At 37.8% G+C, this 25405-nt stretch overlaps 1 long non-coding RNA gene across 1 annotated transcript; it reads left to right on the top strand.

Annotated features, from left to right (window-relative positions):
• Positions 1 to 24063: 24063 nt before the first annotated feature.
• Positions 24064 to 24801, top strand: LOC149247206 (uncharacterized). The gene is made up of 2 exons (XR_016265614.1): positions 24064 to 24218; positions 24328 to 24801. It is a non-coding gene; the product is annotated as an uncharacterized LOC149247206 (long non-coding RNA).
• Positions 24802 to 25405: the final 604 nt, after the last annotated feature.

The raw sequence follows: 25405 nt of genomic DNA, 5'->3' as shown, positions 1-25405 counted from the left end.
CATGTGTGTGAAGCGAGTCGCTGCAACAACGACCGTCCATGCAAAAATAGTGTCATGCATGCGATAACAGTGAGATGTGAATGAAAACTAAAACGATGATTCTACAAGCTAACATACATCAAAATGATAGAAAGTGCTCACTAAAACCAAGAAGACATCACTCACACAAAGCGAAACACAAAAAGCAATAGAAATGTTGCGCAAGACATGAAAAGCGGGCTTACCCTGAAATAGTTGAGCTAAATGAGCCAACAACTCCTAGATGTAGTGTGGGATGTAAGAGCTACAAGGTTGATGTGAGGAATGAGATCTACAACATCCGGTTGATGATTTTTGATAAAATCGAGGTTATCACTCGCATGACACAAATTTAGGAAATGTGACACTTGGCGGGAGGTTTCTAAAATGAGCAGTTCATGCAACCTCCAACTGCCAAACATATACCCCTAAATCAAGGGATGCCTTTGCATGTTGCCTTGGGAAAATATGTCCATGCATGCAAATCAGTTTTTCTTGGTCCCAGAGGGAACCGGTCAACGTGAAGGCACATGCATCGGTTTGCGAGCCTAGGATGAAACTCTGTACAGTTTCTGGGCTAAGCAGAGATGCCAGTCTTAGAGGGATTGCACAATTTCTGGGAGGAACAGGTCACTGTCTCCCAAGATTATGCAATTTCTAGGTTGATCAACTATCTTGGGTCAGACCTCACAATTTTCTCAGGGAAGCCTGTCTGACTACATTGCGTAATTTCTGAGCCCAGCAAGCTGCTTGGCTGGATTTGCACAATTTCAGCTAGCTATTGGGCTGGCTGTCTAAGAGGGATTGCACAATTTCTGGGAGCAGCAGGTGACTGCTGCCCAGAATTGCACAATTTTTGGGCTAAGTAGCTGTCCTAGGATGATTTGCGCAACTTTTGAGAGGAAGACCGACAAGAAGAATTGTGCAATTATGGAGCCTAGCCGAGTGTCTAGTTGGGTTTGTGTAATTTCTAGAGGGAAGGTTGGTTCCCCTCCAGAATTACGCAATTCCCAAAGGGAGCTGCTCAACCAGCAACTGCCACTAAGTTTGAAATCAGTTTGTGAAGGTGGTGGAACAAACTTGCATGCATAGGTTGACAAGACTCTATGAAACAACTGAAGCTGATGTGATTGACAGTACAAGAGATGTTGTTGAGGATGGTTGGTACGGAGACTCCAAAATGAAGCTAAGGAAAAATTTTGGAGGGTGGTTATAGCCACTACAACACCTAGAAACACACGGGTAGAACTCCAACTCTCTGAATGGACCTTGTTCGTGAAAAGCAAGTCTAACACCTCCAGAAGTATTGTTCAATTCTCTATTCGTCTTGGTTTCCACACTTGCTTGATTGTAAGATGTAAGATCTTCCAAGCCTTGGTCGGTCAACACACATTCGAAGCCAAACCAAAATAGTTGTTTTGATTGGGGATGAGGGGTATATTGGTGCACAAGCCTTATGGTCGTTAGAGTTTTAGTTTCATCTCTGGTGTTGCTCCACTACCAGCAGGCCTAGACAGTACCTTGGCAGAGTCACGCGGGAACACAAGCATCACTCCATTGCCGGAAAGCCTAGTCAGTACCCCGACGGAGTTACTTATATCACCTCTCTACGCAGGAAGCCTTTAACTTCTTTCACCTGATTCATTTTTAAATTTTTTAAATTTTTTCCACATTTTCATTTTTTTCATTTTTTCTTAACTATGCATAGCACTTATTCATTTCAAAGGCTAAAGAGGGATCTTGAATTAATGAGAGAAGAAGAGGTTGTTCCTTCAGAGAAGTACTTTATATATATACCTTTGATGTGCTTGTTAAGGTTTCCCCCCTCACCTTACTCTACTTGATTGAGTTGACAAGGATTAACCCAAAAACAATCGACTAGAGTAGGTGATACTAGTTAGCGTACAAGTGTTGTGTTTTCACCAAGATTCACTTCGAAGAGTACGCATTTTCCATTGATGTATCATGGAATGAAGGCAACAATTTCTTACATAAGAGAGAGGGCAACAATTAACCAAATTTTGATAGTTTTCCAAGTCCTCTTGCACTTTACCCAGATTGTTTCAAGAATCACACATGGTCCATGAAAAATTAACCTACGAATGAAAAAAAAAAGCAGACAAACCAAAAGCAAAGAAAAGAAGAAGAAAATGCATAAGAAAAGAGAATGAGCAAACAAACAAGAAACCAACCAAACATACAAATAATGAAGCAAACATGCATGCAAGAAAATGACTCAAAAGCAAACACTACTCCTACTCCTAAGCTAACAGTGCATGGGTCGTCTCACGTGAAGTGATACTTCCAAGGCAGCCACCGGTGCATTGGTTGACCATGTTGGCGAAGACATGGTTCGCAAACAACACAACTGTGCGAACCAACAACTGTGAAAGATACAACAATGAAGATAGACACACTCTGAGCTTACAAGCATCCACAAAAAAAAAATGAGTGAAAGCACATGACTTGCACTATGTGTACTTGCCATGTTGTTGTACAACACTGCGTGCAAATGATGAGTGTATGCATTCTCTTGACCATGCCATGTAAGAAAACGTGAGAAAGGTAGACAACTGACGTTGTGCAAGTGTGCTTGTTGTGTAAGATTCCTCCAATGCATGAGCAATGGGATCGTGTATTTCAAGTGAAGGAATTGAAATATGAGTGTTAGATTGATATTCCATGCATACAGATGAGTGATGAGGAGCCTTGCATGTTTGAACAATTTCCTGACCAGAAGTTAAACCAACCTCAGGACAACAAGGGCCTGACATAACTATCAGCTCCGGCTGAAGTGCCTCGATAGTCTGCGGGGTTTCGACTTCGTTGACAGATGGATCATCATATACTAGTGGCTTAGACAGATTAACAACGTGAATCAACATCGTGACCAGATGATGAGGTAAATAGATCACAACAATGAAGATCAGAAAACTCAGGATGTTGGTAGACATCCTCAATGATGCTTTGATGAATCGCATAGAGGGGTAGATGAGAAGCAAGAATGTTCATCATATGCATTTCCGGAAAAGATAGATGAAAAATAAAGTGGATGTTCAAAGAATGATTGGTCCTCTCTGTTGTCAGATGATGGATTGGCATCCATTGTGTCCTGTGAATGATCAACAATGGGTGCGTCTGTGGATGTAGATACACATGAAAAATCCAAGATGGCAGGATCACCAAGGAGTTCAGGAAAAAATGGAGGAGGTATAGATAGACAGGGATGTTCCTCTATTGTCAGTGGATGTTCAAGCAATCAGTCACACTCTTCGTGAATGACAACGCATCTTGGTTGTGCAACACCAACTCCGTCGATAGGTTGATCCTCGTTCACAATAAGTGTAGAGTCCAGAATGGAAAAACACAAGACAATGTCATCATGAGGATCATCCCAGTTTGAAGATGGAGGTTGAGGTAAAAAATACATGTGACGATGTATGGGACTCACAACCAAGTCTGTACGAAAATAGGAAGGAGTGATGTCAGGAGGACTTGACAGTTCAACGGATGTGTGTGCATGTTTTCCCACATCACTTTGTGGCGATGGAGCTGTTTGATGAGAGGATGGTGGAAAGTCACTTGTGACAGTGACCGTGTTTGTTCGTGATTGCACAACTCCATCACCAAAGTATGCTGAGCAGGGTTTAATCTTGAACTTATTCTTGGGATTGAAAATTTTGATAAGACAATATTCGTATCTGTCAATGAGATACTAGAATTGCATCTAGCTTTTCAGAGCTTTAAACTGCAAAACATGGAAGCGTTGCCAAAAATCATCAGGTGATTCTTGCGGAGCCTTTTGTTGCTCTAACAGTTTTTTGTCAAGAGGTTTTGGATCAAAATGATGGAAAGTATATTCAATGAGATCACATAACTGCTCGAGTGAGTGCACGTTGTTAGGCGGTAGGCTGCAGCACCACCGTAGTGGGGATTCATGAAGTGTGTATGAAAGCAACAAACTGACCTCTTCTGCATAGAAATCATCTGCATTCTCAAGTAATGCATAGAAGTCTTCTAAGTGCTCAGGCCAAGCCACTTCGCCTTCACCATCATACGTGAATTCATACAAGAGATCAAAAAACTCCCTCGTGATGTTGGGAGGTTCAACATGTGAAAAACATCGTGGAGGGGTGAGTGTAGCAAAATCCATGATAGATGTGCAAAGGTTCAAAATAGGATGAGAGGACACAACTTGTCATCTAGAGCTCCTTCTAGTGCCAGAAATGTTGACGGTGATGGACCCGCCAACATGTCAAGACATGTGCCCCTAAGAAGTCCCAACTAAACCTCAGACCGTTTGGTGTAGGATTCCCAGCAGTGGGTCATACAATATTTCCTTGACCATGGTTGCGTGCAGAGGCAAGTAAGATGTCCCTGTTGGTAGCAAGGGTGTTACATATGCAGCAAGTCAAGGAAGGTGCATGAATGGTTCTAACACATGGAGGGTGAGGTGAGTGCACCCCTTGGAAGCCTATGAAAGCATGGAGTTAAGAAGGGAGCACATGAGAAAAGATGCATCACAACATGGAAGGCAAGTAAGCTAGCAATCCAAAGCGATGGTTAAACCAACAACACATTTTAGTAAGATTCATACATACATATACAGAAAATAGCTACACATGCATGCATAAGAAAACATATACATATATCATTTAGAGTAAATAAGATAGCTAAAATACAATACGACATATGCATTAAACGTGTTGGCTTTGTTATATTAAGAATTTTAAGTTCCAGTCATACAATACAACCATGAACAACCACTAGTTCCGATAGCGGAAAGTTACAGTCACTGCCGCCTGCTCCTCCAAAGAGATATACTAGCTCTGCATAGTGGAGAACCCAAGGCTTGTTACAATACTCTCCAAGCTTTCTCTAAGATACTCCTATTAGAAGCTTGGCTAACCAAAAGCCTATACAATGAGTTATGAGGGACTATTTATAGCAAAGGGTGGGGTGACCCTTGACATTTCCCTTTGTGACTATTCGCCTACCCTCATGACTCTTCAATTACTCTATGACTGTTACAGTCAACTATCGACACTTGAACTTCCACTTGAAAAGATGTTACATGCAATCTGCACATGTACCCATGTGAGACAAAATGGCTTGAGCAAGCCATGCAAGACATCATTAAAACTCGGACTGTTGTGATGAGACCAACTCTTTGACATCCTTGTGATGGTCGATGGTGGCAAACTAATGCCAAGCTTAGTCGTCCATGATGGTGTCCATGCACTCAATGGTGACATCCCACTGAAAGTGAACTCTTTCCTCCGTTGCATCCGGGTACACTGATATGGGTCCTCTGTCCAATTGATTTGATAGCATGTGCATCATCGTCTTGAGTGTGGTTGGACCAGAAACATACTGATGCATAGTGTTTGTGTTGATCTCCAAGTGTGTGATGGTGACCATGCACATCAACTTGTCGAAGTACATGTTTAGCTCCAGTCGGACTTGCTTCTTGTCTTCGCCTCAGTGAGTGTGCCAAATGGGTGGTATCACATGTGTGCGCACAATGAAATACATGCTGCTGAATTCCCTTGCATGTGATCAACAACACTTCTCACCTTGTCTGTTGCATGCCAACTGCTGGGATGGATCTATAAATTGTGTGGACGCAATTTCGTCCATCTGTGAATGTTGCACCCCCTGTTGTACCTGTTCCTACTGTAACTCATTCTCTCATCTGTGCAGCTCTTGTTCTTCCTTGAGTTGCAGCTTCCACACATGCAACTCCTTCTCTGTCTCTCTCTCTCTGCCTTCGCGTAATTTTCATGTCACATCGTCACCTCATAGCTTCAATCTCCAAAACTACTTTCGTCATCAGTGGATTTGATTTGAACTCGTAGCTTTGCTCCGCCTCTATGTTGTCAACAACCTTCCTCTTGCATTCATCGTGTGCGAGTGTGCTAGCTTCTGCTGCTACTGTTGGTGTTGCTCACTATGATGTTGTTGCCATTTCATCTTGATATCCTTGTACATGAACAAATTGATGTATTCATAGATAGGAAAGTTCATAGACACTTGATCGACTTCATCCCCAATTGTGCTCTGAACGTTGTCCTCGACTCTGCTCTCCTGGAAGCCATTGTACCTATGCTGCTGAGAGGCAGAAAAACACCTGTGATACCTGGAGACGTAGAAACAATCATGACAAGAAATATATCACTCGAAAACCAATAAAAACTAGATGGATGACATGCAACATACCTGTGTGACTATCTAAGAATATTTCGCAATTTTCACTAGATGTTGGGAGACTAACTGCCAAAATTGTGCAAGGCACAATTCGGGATGTCAGGAGGCTGACTAACTACTGGAACTGAGTAATGCACAGTCCATCCTATCCTGTTGAGGACTGAAACTACGCAATGCACAATTTCAGTCAGTAGTGACATGCAACCAACAAACTACATTGCACAATTTCTAGGGCCATCAGGACACTGCCTCCAAGAATCATATAATGTAAGACTGGAGGTTGGTGCTAGGCTAGAATCACACAATTTCTGGAGGGAAGGTAGAGCCTTCGCTTTCAGAAATGCATAGTGCTAGCCAGGAAAGGCACGATCTGGGCCAAGGCAGCCTAGACCGGCTGACGGGGGACTGAAAACATGAGAAATCTGAATGCATGATGAGATAAGTGCAAACAAGAGTGATTGATCATACGTGCAAATAACAAGTGAAAGATTCATAAAACGGGAAAGCATGCATGTGTGTGAAGCAAGTTGCTGCAGCGGCGACCGTCCATGCAAAAAACCGTGTCATGCATGCGACAATAGTGAGATGTGAACATAAACTGAAACGATGCTTCTACAAGCTAAAATACATCAAAACAACATCAAGAGCTCACTGAAACCAAGTAGACAACACTCACACAAACCGAAACACAAAAGCGACAAAAACGTTGCATAAGACATGAAAAGCATGCTTACCCTGAAACAACTGAGTTGAATGAGTCGACGACTCCTAGATGCAATGTGGGATGACAGAGCTGCAAGGTCGATGTGAGGAATGATCTCTGCACCATCCAGTTGATGAATTTTGATAAAATGGAGGTTATGACACGCATGCCACAAATCTAGGAAAATCGACACTTGGCAGGAGGTTTCTAAAATGAGCATACATGTAACCTCCAAATGCCAAACATAGATCCCTAAGTCAAGGGATTCCTTTGCATGTTTCCTTGGGAAAAGCAGTCTGTGCATGCAAATCAATTTTGCTTGGTCGTGGAGGGAACCGATCAACTTGAAGGCACATGCAATGGTCTACGAGCTTGGGATGAAACTCTGTGTAGTTTCAGGGCTGAGAAGAGATGGAAGTCCCAATGGGATTGCGCAATTTCTGGGAGGAACAGGTGACTGTCTCCGAGGATTGTACAATTTCTAGGCTGAGCATCTCTCCTGGGTCAGACCTCGCAATTTTCTCAAGGAAGCCTGTCTGACTGCATTGTACAATTTCTGAGCCCAACAGGCTACCTGACTAGATTTGCACAATTTCTGCTAGCTGCTGGGTTGGTTGTCCTAAAGGGATTGCACAATTTCTGGGCTAAGCAGTTGTCCTGGGATGAATTGCACTATTTTTGAAAGGAAGACTGACATGAAGAATTGTGCAATTCTGGAGCCTAGCTGGGTGTCCAGCTGGGTTTGCACAATTTCTGGAGGGAAGGTCAGTTCCCCTCCAGAATTGTGCAATTCCCATAGGGAGCTTCTCAACCATTAACTGACACAAAGTATGTAAATCAGCCTATGAAGGAGGTGGAACAAACTTGCATGCACAGGCTAACAAGACTCTATGAAACAACTGAAGCTGATGTGCTTGATAGTGCAAGAGATGCTACTGAGGATGGTTTGTAGGGAGGCTCCAAAATGAAGCTAAGGAAAAAAATTTGGAGGGTGGTTGTAGCTGCTACAACAAGATGGAAAGTCATGGACTTAGTAATTTTTGTATCCAACATCGACCAGAGACTTGACCAAAATGCACTCAGGAATCTGCTGTTCCGATCTGAGATAATGGACTATGGGATCCCAAAGTGTACCCACACTTACTCAAAGAAGATCTTAGTAGTGGCCTCTGCTGTGAAACTATTCTTGCACGCCACCATGATGGCCATCTTAGGGAATATGTCGACGACAACGAAAACGCAATCATTGTCGTGCTTAGTAGAAGGAAGGCCCAACATATAATCCATGGAGACATATTCCCAAGGCCAACTAGGAGTAGGTAGAGGAGTATACATGCCTTGCTTCTTGACGGTTGGTTTGGAAATTCCATAGGCGATGTAGGATCTAATGTACTTCCCAACATCCTGATGAAGTTTCGACCAATAAAATTACTTATGCAATACTGCCGCTATTTTCTCTACTCTGAAATATTCAACGACCCAACTGTAGTGTGCCTCCCAAATCATCTTGGCACACTCACTTGAAGGAACACATATCTATCCCAACTGGCATAACGGTGCATCATGAAGGTGAAAATTTGGAACTTTCTTTCTTTCGAGGAGTGTATGGTATATGTTGCCGAATTCTGGATCGCTCTTGTAAAGATGTAGCTACCTTGTTGTCTCGTGCCCACAGGAGTTGAGCACAATTATTAGCACCATGACCGGTGGTCGGATGAGGTAATGAGCGATGTTATTGGTGCTTCCCTTCTTATACTTAATGTTAAAATGGAACTTTTGCAGATAGGTGGACCATTTATGATGGCGGTCGTTCTACAACTTCCCTTGTGTCTGTATGAACTGTAGAGGCCGGTGGTATATGTTGATGACTGTTTCCTTCCCCAAAATGTAATTCTTCTATTGACGTTAGGCCTGCACAATGGAATACATTTCTTTGTCGTAAGTGGGGTACTTTCATACTGTGTCTGAAAGTGTCTCATTATGGTAAGCCATTGGATGCCCATGTTGAGTAAGAATCACACCAATAGCATAGTCAGAGGCATCTGTCTCAATCTCAAATGGTTGTTGCAGTTTTGGTAATGTGAGCACTGGTGCAAAACAAAGGAAATTCTTCAACTCTGAGAATGCTCAATGTTGGGTTTCGAACCAAAAGAACTTTGCTTTTGATCCGACCTTGGAAACTTGACTTAAAGTCCAAGTGATATGAGAGAACCCCAACACGAACCTATGGTAGAAATTGGCAAGACCCAAAAAGTTGCGGAGACCTATTAGAGTGGTTCGGGTTTGCCAATCTTGAATGACTTGTATCTTGGATGGGTCCACATGGACACCCTGCTCATCAATGATGTACCCCAGACATTGAACTTGGGACATCCCAAAGGTGCATTTCTCCAAGTTAGCACACAACTTGTGTTACTAAAGGGTTTGAAGGACCTATCGAGTATGGTGGAGGTGCTCTTCCCAACTATGGTTGAGGATCAAGATGTCATCTAAACACACCACCATGAATGCATTGGTGAAGGACCACAAGATGTCATCTAAACACACCACCATGAATGCATTGGTGAAGGACCAAAAGATGTCATCCATCAATCTCGTGAAGGTTATAGGGGCATTCGTCAATTCGAACGACATGGCCAACCATTTAAAATGGCCCTCCTTGGATTTGAAGGTAGTCTTCCACACATTGAAGGGTTCGATAGGCACCTCCTAATAACCTGAATTCAAGTCAATATCTCTTAAATATTTGACCCCCTTGAGCTAGTCCAAAAGGTCATCAATCCTTGAGATTGGGTACCTACTTTGGACAATGCCCGATAGTCAATACAGAGCCTCGAGGTTTTGTCATTCTTCTGTACCAATACAATTAGGCTCCCATGAGGTCATGAGCTTGGCCTAATGTTCCCTTTCTATAGTAGTTCTTGAAGCTGCCTCTTGATCTCATCATTCTCCAAAACATAGCATCGATAGATCAATCCACTGGGCAACATTGCACCTGGGGTCAGATCAATGGAGTGCTTGACTTGACAGTGCAGAGGTACCCCTGTGAGTGAGGCAAAAATATCTCTGTACTTGTCCACGACCTTGTCCATCTATTGCTGTTGTGTAGAGGAGCCCTGCTTGGAAGCCGTCGCCAAAACCTTCTTCTTGCCTTGGGGATGAATCATAAGGGAAATAAATTTCCTGGTCTGGGAAACGATCTTACTACAGTGCTTTGTAGTGATCAAAGAGATGGCGGTAGGTGGGGCTACCTTCGGTATCCTATACAACTTATTAGCCAAAGTAATAATCACAAAGCGAGGTATAGACTCATATAAAGCATGTCGCTTCCACAAGTATGGTTGTCCTGATAATACATCAGAAACTTTAAGAGGAGCAATGTCACACAATACCTCATCCATGGAGGGATTGATGCTGTAGGGAAGGCGACACTGCTGGATGACGCGGAGATCTCGTCCTTGGTGAAGCCACTCAATGGTGTATGATTGTGAATGTGCCATAGTCTTTAGGCCTAGCTGCTTCATGACTTTTGCTGAAATGAGGTTCTTTTGGCTTCCGCTGTCGACAATGAACTGTAGTGGAGAACCCTTCACCTACATCTGTGAGAGGAAGAGGCATTCCCCATCCTCTGGATCTTCAGGCTCAATTTTATTGATCTTTGTGGTGGCCACAGTGGCACTAGGCTCCGCATCAATGATATTCTTACCTTTGTCAGTCCCCTTATCGGGTTCTGATTAAGATTCGAAACCTGCGTCTCATTCGGAAGCCTTTAGCTCAGCCACTAGCGACTTCTTGGCCTGACACTCACTTGTATTGTGAGTGGAGCTCTTATGGAACTCATATCATTTTATCGTGTCCTTCTTCGTCTTTGTGGTTTTGTTATTTGCTTGCAGCTTTGGCGGGCTCTCCTGGGTAGCCACACCTTGGCTTGGTCCCTTTTTCTATTGTTTGGGGGTGCCTTTTCCTTACTTTGGATTCGCAGATCAAAAGTCTCGCTTCTTCTGTTTAAACTTCTGCTCAATATTTACAGCACAATGATACACCGTGTCGAGTGAGGAAATGTCCAAGAACTCCATCTCATCCTGTATGTACTTTTGTAGAGAGTCATGGTACTTGATCACCAAATTCCGCTCAGTATCCTTGATACCCAACTTCGCGCGAATGGTATGGAAAGTATTTGTGAGCTCTGACACATCTTGGTCCCTTCCCTGTCGTAGCGTGGTCCACTTTATATATTTATCTTTATAGCTCCCGAAAGGGTAATACTTTTCCTTGATGGAATCTCAAAGACTTCCAAGTGGGTGCAATTGAAAACAACGAGGGTTCACTCTTGTCGTTTTGTTCACAGTAGGTTTCCCACGAGTCCTTGGTGTGTGGGGCAGCTTTGAGAAGTGAAAACGTAATCTTTTCTTGGTTGGAAAAGTCATGAACTGAAAAATATCCTTCAAATAGATTTATCCATTTATCTATGGTGTCTGCATATATCAGGTATTCGATATCGAAGTTAACTTGTACCGTAAAAGGAGTGGCACCTCCAGAGTAGCTGTTGGATGAAGATGCATTGCCTATGGGTAGATGTCGAAGGATCTGGACACCAATATCTGTTAGAAAAACTATATATATGACAGAGAAATGTAAGACATATAATATGCAGAAAAACACAAACACATAAAACCAGAGAGACATAGATATACTTGGTTCACCTAGCTTGGGCTACGTCCACTCCGAATAGCTAGTCCTTCCTTTCTATTATCCAACAAAATGAAGGGACACAACTACAGCAGATCCATTGTAATATCCTTTGTTTTCCCTCACAGTCTCACCTCTTTGTTTCTCGCTCGGAGAATACACATCTATTACAAAGCCTCAATACAATACCCTCATACAAAGAGAGGGGTTGCCTTCTAGGGAAAAAAACCCTAAACTAAACATAAGTTCTACTGTCAGATCATCCGCCTATTGAATGGCCCAGATTGACTAGAAATTACTATACTTTTACAAGTCCCCCCCTCACCCCCCTGCGTGGACGGGTGTACAATCTTCCTGGGGTATACATCCGGCTGAAACAAAGACCTCTAAATAATCATGCTCCACACCCAACAATATCCACCTGGATCAGCATTGGAGACATCATTTCTGTTGTTTGATCTTTGTAAATCATGTAAACACACTTTTGAGCATTTTAGTGAAAGAGGCCCTGCATTGGAAGCTGGACCAGGAGATGTAGCCCAAGAGAGGGGTGAACTCCTATATCATGCCTTTTTGTTATGTGTTTCAAATATTATTATTTTGTCTCTATTTGTTTGTAAATTGTGGTTAAATTTTACTTGTTGTGTTTAATAAATTGATCCTCTACCACAAACACATATAAATTTAACTTGAAAATTGTTAAAAATATTCAATTTTACACATACAGATCATTTTGGTATTAGAGAAACATGTTATTGTGAAGATTTAATTTGTTTACAAATGTTTTTCTGATGCTTAAAAATTTGAAGCTCAAAAGAGGAGAAGGAGAACTTGTGGAGCCAAGACCTCAAATTGTTTCAAGGAGAACACACACACCTCAAGCTTCAATAGTCATGGTACATGAAGAAGGTCCTGAAGGGATGTTTGAAGATGAGAAAAATTTCAGAAAAACATTATTTGAGATGTCTGAGATGGTTAAGGTTATGTATGAGGAGAGGAATTCTAGACTGTATGGAGAGAGCTCAAAGCCTCCAAAAGGAAATGGAGGAAAAGGAGACAAGTGTCCAAAAGGGAATGGAGGGAATGGTGACAAACCACTACCTTCACCTCCATCCTCATCCTCATCTTCAATTTCTTCTACCCTTTCACAAACACCTCCAAATTCCCCAACGGGTCATGGTAAAACTCCTTTGCTTAAGCTTGATATTAATTTTGAATTACCCATGTACAATGGAGAGGTAAATGTAAAGAGATTGGATAATTGGATTTGTCAGACTGAAGTGTATTGCAGGATACAAAGAATCAATGATGATAAAACCAAGATTCAACTTCTATTATATTGGAAGGTGCAATACTTATTTGCTGGGAAGCCAAAACTCAAGTGGACATGAAGAAACATGGTAAGGTTTCATCCTCTTGGAATGATTTTGTTGTTGCAATAAGAAGGAAATTTTATCCATTAGCATACATGTAGAAAGCTATTATGGATTGGCAAAACTTTAGGCAAGCTAAACGACAAAATGTTCAAAGCTATACTCAAGAATTTAGAAAAAGGGCTTTGATTTTGGGTATAGCTTTGTATTCTCAAGATAATTTGTTCAAATACATTAGAGGGTTGCATAGTTACTTGAGACATACCATTCTCGTGTTTAAACCTACAAAACTAAATGAAGTTTGTGTACATGCAACTCATTTAGAGGCAAAAGGGAAAAATGTTTATGAAGAAACTAGTGAGAGTTCCTTTGAGTCTGGAGAAAAAGTAAAAGGTAAATTCAAAGGAAAAGGAAAGACGAATGCTGCAGTTAATAAATAAGGATAAAAGATCACATGTAAACATTGCTCCAAAGAGGGCCATGATGAAGATCATTGCTGGAAACTTCATCCAGAGATGAGACCCAAAAAGTTTAAAAACAAGGAGAAAGAGAAGATAATTGCAACTAACAAATATGACAACCATGGGTTTGAAAGATAAGGACATTGCAAGTACTAGCTCTTCAAATTGTCTCAATGAAACTCAAGATGAAAAAACAAGAATAGAGCTTTTCCACATTAGAGTCATTTCGAAACATACCAAGATAGATACATTGTTTGATAGTGGTTCACAAGAAAATATTATCTAAGAAGACATTGTCAAAAAGTTGAATTTAGAAACCTTTCCTTATCCTAAACCTTATCCTTTAGGTTGGATACTTGACAATGCAAAATTACATGTGACAAAAAGATGTAAACTGAAATTTTCAATCAGTGCAAACTTTTTAGATGAGGTAGAGCTTGATGTAATTCCAATTGATATATGTGGTATTGTTTTGGGAAGCCCATATCTATATTATGGGAGAGCTATTTTTCATCGCCATGAGAGAAAATATCATTTTTTTAGCGTTTTTCATCACTATGAGAAACATGATTACTTAGTTTAGATTTGGTTTTAACTTTGGATTGAAGTATAAAATCAGCTTTGACTTTGGAGTTTAAGCGTTTAAAGATGAAGAAAAAGTGAGATATATCTTTAGAAATGTTTACATTCTTAGAGCTGAAAGATAGCCTTTCATACAATGTTTACATTATTAGAAGTTAAAGATAACCTTTCATACAATCTGGAAAGAGGAAAACTAAGTTTGAACTAAGAGAAACGTGACACTACTGACTTCATTTTCCGAGATTATCTTTTTAAATAATGTTGATTTTAGTGTTCATGCTCTTTGATATACAATAAAAATGAAGTCCAAGTAAATTATAACAATGGAAGGTTATATTCCAAAATCTTATATATATATATATATATATATATATATATTTCTTTCACCATTCAACCGTTTTAAAAACTAAGGATTCTTCTATAAATATATTATTCTTATATTTATTTTTTTGTTTTAATGAAGCCATAGAGATTTTACACTGACACGTTATCTTGTTAATGTTAAGACTTATGAATGCACCACAAGATTCTAGACGTGAACGACAATTTAAACATTACATTTATTTAATTCGTCTTAATGTTATTTCATATATTAATTTTCAACTTATTGGAAGGAGGAACTCGAAGGCTGGATATCATAGCAGCAAACCAACTTATTGATCATTCTGTCGGACATGATTAGTGGTGCCATAACTGCCCATCCAATGGATGCGATGTACTAATACTCTGACGGTATTTATTAAAATGTGTACCCCTCCCTCTTTTGCTGACGTGACAAGGGGTAGGTCTGCTACTGAGTCTCCTCCATCCATTAATGCATGACCCTCCACCATCAATTAATATGCACACATACATATATAATTCCACATCCCAATTGATCCTTAGCTGATTTTGCTGCTCTTCTAGAGTTTTGAATATATACATATATATTTAAGGGTTATCCCTCCTGAGTTTTGATGTCCCCATACTCAGATGTAGATACACACACACACACATCATGTTATCTATCTCATGCTTTATTTTGATCCAAAATCTATTCCTCTTGAACTTTACAAATATATACTCATGCATGTTATTCAAAATATTTTAGATACGAGAATTCAATCATATGATAGAGATTCACCATCTTTCATACTCAGGTATTAGATTGAATTCAATCATAGGTATTATGAACATAAGTTGGCCTCTCCTTCATGTATCCTATAGGAATTAAACCATTCCTCACTAACCTATAGGAAATCGTCATTTCTCATTATTCCACCCTTATAGAACTTCCTTTAGTGGTTCCACCCTAAACCGAGATTCCAAAACTCACTTAGAATGAACATGAAAATAAGCACTCTTGTCACTTGTTTTCCTCCTTTGGTATGTTCCGCCATCCTGTTTGCTAGCCCACCTATAACACTTCACCTTCCCTTAATACCATTGCAATGAAATTGTTTTCTTATCCCCCCCATGCATTTTCCCAACACAACCTGTTCAACCAATTTAATTTTTTGTACTCTTTTTCTTGTGGATTCTCCCAAGTGTAGCATGTGTTTATCCTTTATTTTCCAGCTGAAATAAAAAAAATAGTCAACCCCATTAATGCATGATGGTAATCCTTTCATGGTTATTAAAATAACCAGGATTCCTCCATTTTCCCAAGAAATCTATGTCCCCAAGATTTGAAATTTGTTTCCTAATTCTCAGTCATTATATTTACAACAAAATGATCTTAAATATTTACAATAGGGGGATTATCTAGGGGTTGTCACAATTAATGACCTAGTTTAGGATGTAGAGAAAGGATAAATTGTTCCTAATTCCCATCTATCCTACAAGATTTTACCTATGTCATCAAAGTATTGAATCTGGAAAAGAAGTCATATAGGGTATGAAAATGATTTCAATATAGAGTAATTATCTCATTCTCTAGCTTATTTCCTCTCAACTCATCTTTCTTTCCAAACAATCCTTCTAGTTTTGTCCAAAATTCATTAGGTGTTGAGGATGACTCATCATGAAAGAGTTGATCGAGGGAAATAGAAAATCAAAGTATCACATATGTTTCATCCATTCCATTGAACTATTTTTTTTTTTCAATGGTTAATGTAGGCTCAATTTTAGCATCCATTGTAATCCTATAGAGTCCCTTACTGTGCAACAATAGAAGCATCTTTGGATTCTAGTTAAAGTAATTAAAAGGAGTGAGGATCATCGTGAGCTGGTTCATTCTCTATGAAATGTTCTAGTGTTGTTAAATATACAGTAAGATATCAATGTTTTTCACAAGCTAACTTATTGTCTAATACCATGTTGGATTTTAAGAAGAAACATAGGATCCAAGTGTGAAAAAATACTAGACTAGTTACTTACAGAACAAGAAAGAAGTGAGCATAAAACTGTTATAAAGTTGACTAATGAACCAAGAAGAAAACTTGAATTGCTCATACAATATGATGATAAATTATTGTTGAACATGAATACAATATACATACTCTCCATTAGGAGAACCATTTCAAATTACGCTAGGATTCCAAGAGCATACACGTATTAACTATAATTTTTTTTTTGCCTAGATGGAAAGTAAGTCAATTTTAGATTGCTAGACCATAAATTAGAAAAATATTCAATAATGGAGTGAATTGGAAGTAAATGGAACTAGGAATCAAGTACCATTGATTAATAACTCTCACATGAAAAAACTAACTAGTTAAACTCCAAAATAGGACAAAGTCAACTTACAAGGGGAGAGAGAAAAATGGTGGTTAACTACTAAAAATTGGGGAGGAACCGCATACTCACAATAGGGAGGCCTATGCATGCGGGAATGCACATTAATGTACTATAATTCTCCATGTCATCCTCTAACTAGTGACCAATTAGCACCGCATGTCATCCTAGGTGGCACCCTTTCTAAAATAAAAAAACCCTAAAAATAGAAAATGTGCCAAATGATAGGGACTATTAGGTGGTGAATTAAAGGTTATCATATTTTCCCTAATAATTCATATCAGAGGGTATAATAATGTCTAAAGTGTAGGTCCCAATGAGGCCCTGATGAACTATAGAGTGCAATATACCCCAATAGGTTACACATTCACATAGACATGGAATATGCCAATTAATTTTAGGCAAGAATTCATCCTCTTGTAGAGTCTCTTCGTTATTACTTTCAATAGCTTATTTTGGGTTTTTCTTATCTTTCTTTAGCATCTTGAATGATGATTGTGTTTTTTAAAATTTCATAAAGATTGTAGTAGTGGACAAGTTTTAGAAGTAATATTTTTCTTTATGATCCTTTTATCTATCTAGCCATATTCTTAATGTGTATTTATATTGGTATAATTTTTTAGGATGTGAATTCTAGTACTTTGATCTTAAGGTAGACACTATACATATTTTGTTCATGTAATATTTTATTATTATTTTAAGTGCTACTCTATGTTGAGCATGGAAGGAATTACACATCATTCTCATATTGAGTTGTAAAACATTCATCTCAATACAACACAATTATGATGCTCTTTATTTTCAAATAACAAGACAAATACTAAAAACAAATAAGTTTCCCCAAAGCCAATAACCTTTCTTTGATGGAAAACTAAAAATTTCAAAAATCTATCAAGAGAATATGCACTAAAATAGCTTTAAAATTAAATAAAACAATGACATACTTGAAACACAACATAAAAAATTTCTCTTAAAAACCAATAAAATAAGAAGTGCATCTCTCTCATGAACTTAAATAACCAATATTCACATATTTCATAACATCAATTAACCATAATCTACACACTAGAAATATATTATGAATATATATCATCAATTAGCCATAATCTACAAACTAGAAATACATTTTGACTATAAAAAATTAATTGTGATTAACCATAATCTACAAACTAAAAATATATTATGACTATAAAAAATTAATTGTAATTAGATCACACTAAGATAGAAATAATTTTCTTTAAAAGCAAAAGATACCCAAAAAGAGAAAAAATGAACTCTCCCAAGTTTGTTAAGATACGTAGTGTACAAGTAAAGAATACATAAGTAATGTATATATAAATAATACAACACATATGTGTAATATATGTAAAAAGAATACAATACATATCTAACATGTCAATGTAATGTTTAATCATTTGTGTGTTTAAGTTTTCTTTGCTAAAGTCTAGTTAACGTTATCATATTACATGTTTTTCATATTTTCATTTAAGAAATTTATAGATATTCATTTATTGTGTTTTTTTAAAATAAACTAGGTAAAATAGGTATAACAAATGTTTTTTTTTTTTTTAATTCCTCTTTCCATATTGTTGTGACTACACTCGGACTTCCTTTTCATTTGGCAATGAAACAAGATAAAATATTGAATATCAACTATCATTTTACATGTATTTGAATAAATTTACATTGCATTTTACTAGACCTTGATATGAGATAAAAAAAAAATTCTGAATCAAGCTATTCTATTATAGTACAAAAAGTCAAAAAATTACATCACTGTTACAACACGGCCATGGCCCTGTAACTCCTGCCGAAAGATTGACAGTTTGCCCAAATTTATACATACCCAAAATTGAACAGGTACAAAAATTGGATGGTGAGCATGGACATGCTGTGACGGACTAACATAACGACACATGACATTACTTGATCAAGGACTGATAAACATATGGATCCTTATAGCCGACATATAGATTTTCAAATCCAGACTAAAACCAAACACATACAGATAACAAGGTACGAAAACAGAGTGTAGCTTTCCTTTCTAGGCTGCTGACAGCGAACTGATTGGTTGAATTAATCATCGTCTGTGGTATAGGGCTCTTCCTCCACTTTGCCCCTAAATTGCTGGGAGTCATCCAAGTCAGAGAGAGGGACCACCGAGCTGGTATGGATCCTCTGAGCCGGTTCACTTGGGCCCGCAAGGGCAGCTTGAGTAGCTGGGGAGGAACTTTCCCTAGTAGGGCGTTGCAGATCAATTGTGGGCACCTGCATATCAATTGTGGGCACAGTCCCTTGAGCCGGTGGAGGGTTTCCTTGAGTTGCTTCAGCTTGACCTCTGAGATTGCCACAATGCTCGACAGAAACAGATATGATGAATGTGGAGTTTGCCAGTGTGCAAGGTATTATATACCTGACTGTGGGATGCGCTGCATGTCCGCATTCTGGTATCTCTCCACTCCGAGGCGCGCTGCCACGTCCCGTTGCTCTACCATAGAAGCAATGTTGGTTAGATGTTACCTCGACAGAGGAAGAAGGAGAAATTGCGGTCCTCTGAGCTGAAGCCCGACCCCGAGAGCCTCCTCATGGACTGCTCATTCTAAGGCGCTCCCTCTGCATTGCTAAGTTTGCTACAGAGCAAGAATGTCCCTGCGCAATCCCCCACCTCACCAGAGAATGCTCCAATGCTGCAGATGAGTGCCCAGCACCTTCGAATGAATGCAAGAATGTGACAGAGGCTCTCGGCATTTGAAGTGCCATCACACAAATTTGCAGGAGGACAATAAAGGCAGACAAGACTCGTAATAACACCCGCGGAGGATCACCTGCATTCGCCCATATGAAACAGGCTGCAGGGTACTGCGTGGCACGTCGAGGCTCCACATGCCCATGTGACGCACCACCTGTGGGCTGCGCTGCATATTAAACACCCGCATCCTGGATTGATATGAGATAAAATTGGGATGAAGATAAAATTGTAAAAGAAAATGGAAAACCATTTTTATAACATGCAAAATGTTAAAACCATTTTTATCCCATCTCTACACTTCAACAAGAGCAAAATAAAATATATGTCAAACACAAATAAAATACATATTAATACTTCATAGAAATTACAAAATTTGTAGCCAAAGCAATTGGAATAATTCTTACAATCGTATATAGGTAAATATTAGTTTGTTGGTTGTTAAGTTTTGTTGAGAGATTTTGTCAACAAGCAATTTTTTGGTTTGAAAATTGTTGGATATCATAAGCACTATTTATGTAGCTTGTAATTTGGCTTTGAAGATAATAGACGGATATTATTGTGTGTGAAATATGTGTCCCATGTATTCTCTTGTAATTACCTTTGACTATTAAATTTAAATTATGATAAACAAAAACACTAATTTTATGTATTTCACTATTAAATGTAAACTATTACAAAGCCAAACAAAAAATCCAAACAAAAAGAAGTAAAACTTATTACAAATGACCCTTTCGCTATAAAATTAATACTTATTACAAATAGACATTTCACTATAAAATTAATGCTTCACAATATATGTTATGATGCACAAGTGGCACAATAATTCTAATGATAATTAATATATAATCCACTTAAAAAATATGTTCTAAATATTAAAAAAATACACTATTAAAATATATTTAAAAAAATATGATTGAAATATTTTATTTATAATAAATATTAAAATATTTTATTATTATTATTTTTTAAATACAATTACCATTTTTATATTGAAAATTATTATTGGAATATTTTATTTATAATAAATATTAAAATATTTTTTATTATTATTAATTTTTTAAATATTATTATTAATTTTAGATTAAACATAAAATGAATTATTTTTCTCTTTTATATAAAATTATTTTATTTAAATGAAATATTAAAATATTTTGAAGATTTCAAAATTTATTTTTAATTTTGGGAAAGTATCCATAATTTGATTTTTTTTTAATAAACACTTTATAAGTCAAAATCAAAATTGAATTCATCTTACTACTAAAAATATCTATTAGTAATAAAACAAATAATAAATAAATATTAAACTAATTTATTTAAATATTATTACTACTTATATTGAGTATAGAATAATTTATTATTTTAAACAATGTTTTTCGGTAGAAATCACATGAGAGAATTTCAAACCAAAAAAGTTCATAAGTTCAAAAAAGTTCATTCTAGAAGTTCAAAAAAGTTCATTCCTGAAGTTCAAAAAAGTTCATTCGAGAAGTTCAAAAACGTTCAAAAGAGTTCATTAGCCTTTCAAACCAAAAAATTTCATTATGAATCAGAGAAACTTGATTATAGAAAATTTATTATTATTTTTTTATATAGAATTAATTTTTAAATAAAATATGAAAATATTTTTCAAATTTTCAAAATTTATTATTGATTTTCAATATTGGTAAGAGGATCCATAATTTGAAATTCTTTTAATCAACTTTATAAGTTATATTCCATAAAGTTTAAAGTAGTATTATTTGATTTATTTATATTTTTCCTCAAAAATAATTTTATTAAAATTAATTATAAAATATTTTTAAACTTATAAATTATAAGAAATATATAAATTAAAAAAATATTAAATAACAAAAATAAGACTGAAAGTTTGAAAATATATATATATATATATATATATATATATATATATATATATATATATATATATATATATTCAGGTACAACTTTGCAAAATATAAATAAATGGTTGAAAATAAACTTAAAAACACAAGAGACGATTCAACATATCGCTCTTTGAAAATTGATATCACTAGAGTAGAATTCACGTGAAGTTGTTCCATATATATATATATTCTAAATAAATAATAATAAAATATTTTCTTTAAAAAAAACCTAAAATTAATAATAAAATATTTTAAATAATAATAATAAAAGTATCTTTTCTAAAATTAAAAAAAAAACCTTAAAAATAGAAATTTTAAAATGTGCCAAATGATAGGGATTATAAGGTGGTGAATTAAAGGTTATTATATGTGCCCTAATAATTCATATAAGAGGGTATAATAATGTCTAAAGTGTAGGTCCCAATGAGGCCCTCATGAACTATTGAGTGCAATATACCCCAATAGGTTACACATTCACATAGACATGGTGTATGACAATTGATTTTAGGTGATAATTCATCCTTTTGTAGAGTCTCTTTGTTATTACTTTCAATAGATTATTTTGGGTTTTTCTTATCTTTCTTTAGCATCTTGAATGATGATTGTGTTTTTTAAAATTTTATAAAAATTGTAGTAGTGGACAAGTTTTAGAAGTAATATTTTTCTTTATGACCCTTTTATCTATCTAGCCATATTCTTAACGTGTATTTATATTGGTATAATTTTTTAGGATGTGAATTCTAGTACTTTGATCTTAAAGTAGACACTATACATATTTTGTTCACGTAATATTTTATTATTATTTTAAGTGCTACTCTATGTTGAGCATGAAAGGAATTACACATCATTCTCATATTGAGTTGTAAAACATTCATCTCAATACAACACATTATGATGCTCTTTATTTTGAAATAATAAGACAAATACTAGAAACAAATAAGTTTCCCCAAAGTCAATAATCTTTCTTTGATGGAAAACTAAAAATTTCAAAATCAATTAAGAGAATATGCACTAAAACAGCTTTAAAATAAAATAAAACAATGACATACTCCAAACACAACATAAAAAATTTCTGTAAAAACCAATAAAGTAAGTCCAGAAAGAATCCTGAGTTAATACAGTCCATGATATATTCATCTTTTAAGAAATGGAATCAGTAAAATCACAATCAAGCTTGATAGAATCTAGTGAAACAGAAGATAACAAGCTTCGATTTTAGAAGCCGAACCGAGCTAGAATAATTCCAAGCTATGAACATTGTATATATATATAATTCAAACCATTTTGGGAAATTAAATAAAAAATCAAAATCTCAGCGTAGCCTGAATTACACAGGTTTCTCACATGGCACATTTTTAGAACCATTCACTTCCCAGTTAAACAAAACCCTTGTTCATTTAAATAAAAAAAAGTCAGACTAAGGCCGGCTTGAAGCCTCGGCTTAAATATACGTTTCCTTTAGAGAAACCCAAATATCATCCAGTAGAACGAATACAAACATAGCCACCTTATTCCCGAAGGCATTCGAACATGACAAGACCGCCATAAAGTTTGGTAATAAGAACAACATGGAAATGAGAAGGCATCAACCCTGAGTAAGGGGGACTCATATGAATTCATTAAAACCATAAGGAAAGGAATTTTTCCACGTCTGATACCTGTAGATACATGAAGAATGAGTTAAAAGAGAATAAAAACTCTTAACGACGAACCTATGTAGTACACACAGGGTTCTCAAAATTCCCTGAGACAAAGCGACTGTGGAATGTCGAAGACCACCTGTACCAGAAACCCATTCATCAGATCATTAGTGGCCCGAATCGGATAAGATGGAATAACCCAACAGGAGACCCTCTCTTGACGAATATTAGCTCCTCGAACCCGATGGCCACCAACATCATCCTCTTTTAGACGAAAGGCCAACAACAACTCGTACTCCCTTCATAGTGAACTGGATGAGCAGAGAAGTTTCGAGCATTTTTGAAGTGGAGTCGAAGATTTAAGTATGTATTGATATCAAGGAAGAGAGAAAATATTATAGGATACCTGCTGGTTGAAGTTTGCCTCCATTCTCCATCGAATCAAGGATGGCAAACTGAAACCCTCTTGGCTACAACCAATCCCTTAACTCACTATCAGCGCTGAACTTCCGAAATCGTACAACTCAAAATGAATCCGCATGTGGGAGGACAGCGAGAAATCAGCTACGACTCTAAACCATAGGTGTTGAGGTCCGTTGGATCGCCGGAACCACATCCAAAGGAGCAGACTACGCTAGGCGTTTCAAGTTACCAAACCCTTCTAGTGTCGGGTCCATACCATTAAATGTAAGAGTAATAGGTGTCAGGTTGGGTAGCATCGATTTTATCCACCATTAAAATGACATTACAGCTTAGGTAAAGAATCATGCCAAGTGGGGTTATCAATTTGAGGTATATACGAATTACATATTAAATATTATCTATTAACTCACGATATTCGATTTACAACATCTGCACAGTTTGTCTTTGTACTATGGCTTTGGGTATGAGGCCGCCTCCACCATGTGGCATAAGGTGAATTAATTGCTGTCTCTGTGCTGTCATGTGTGACCTTTGGACCGTACGGTGACATGTGTGACCTGTGGATCCTCCCTCGGATCAACGGCTACTCATTCCCCTACGCAATCCAACGGTGGAGCCTTCGTCAGGATTTTCTTAACCCCGAGAGTAGTGAGACCGACCTCATTTGATTGCAATTCCTTAGCGGGTGCCCGCTCTGGTGCGGTCATTATTTCCGCATTGCTGTTTCGAAGGTTGGAACCCTGTTCGGGCCCGGCTATGGACAAAGGCACCACAGGTGAAGGCTTGTGTCCTATGGTTTGCCTTTTCAATTTTTTTTTATTCGCTGTCTGTAATTTCTTCAACCTTTTCGTTAATCACTTGCATGTAATTACAATGCTGTGCAGAACATGGGACTCGGAACCAGCGTGGAAGGGCGACGCCTCTGCAACTAAGGAACTTTCAGTCTCGGGTAAGTTCTTGTCCCGGAGGGAGGGGAAACTTGCAGCATGGTATGGCTCTGGGCCTCCACGGAGTGCTGGATTCTTGGCAGCAAATCCTCAACTTAAAAGAGGCACAGAGCTTTTCTATTGGGTTTTTCATCCATATGTAACTATATTTTGCAAGCATGAGGTGACTATTGCTGCAGACATCTCCAGAGTTTACTTGCTTGAGTCTTTGTAATTTCCCCTGATTGCTTTTGTGACTACGAGGGTTTTAGTATTGAACAGAGGGATAAGTCTGCTATATTGTGGCTATTAAGGCCAGCGGCTGGACTGCTGCTGATTCCTCATTAAATGTGTATACCCAGTTCTGGGTTCCCCTCTTTGATTGATTGTAAAAACTAAAGTAATATAAATTTTCAGTTTCTTGTTTATTCATGTATGCGCCACCTGCCATGTCGTTTTTTCAATTTTTATTTGTTTATAGAAGTGGTTTGGAATTAGAGAGGGTGGTTTTGTATTAAACAGTTTGAAATTCTTCGGATGGATGTGCTGTTTTGGCCCACCTAATCTCATGTATAATTGCTCTTCAGCTATAGAGTATAGCCACTATGTCCTGCACGCTCCAGGCGGGATCTACTACCTTGGACTTAACAGTTCTACCTTCCGAGTTGGAGTTGGCCTTGGGGACCGGTACTCCATTCCCAGCTTCAGGGTTCCCTGCCATTCGGGTTCTCTTCCGTGCATTTCTCTTCCCTGCGTAGCGTCATGGCCGCAGTTTACTGCCGGCACCGACAACGACGCGAACCCTTGTCCACGGTTGGAATACGCCCTACTTATTCGCCCTGCTACTTATTCCAGTGGTTCCTTCCTGGGGTTTAATTTTTATTCTGTGCTCATGACTACTTGTGTGAGAAAATACCACTTCGGTTTCCAGTAATTCCATTTTGGAGACTTTCTGGCAACCTGGATTCATTCCTACTGCCCTGAAAGGTTCACCAGGATTTTAGACCTCGGACATGGGCCAAGGGTGTCTACCTGA

Source organism: Pinus tabuliformis, chromosome 7 (assembly GCF_031772625.1).
Source record: "Pinus tabuliformis cultivar Carrire ecotype Pingquan chromosome 7, CPIR1, whole genome shotgun sequence".
NCBI lineage: Eukaryota > Viridiplantae > Streptophyta > Pinopsida > Pinales > Pinaceae > Pinus > Pinus tabuliformis.
The sequence above is the reverse complement of the archived record's forward strand: the minus strand, read 5'-3'. Positions and strand labels throughout refer to the sequence as shown.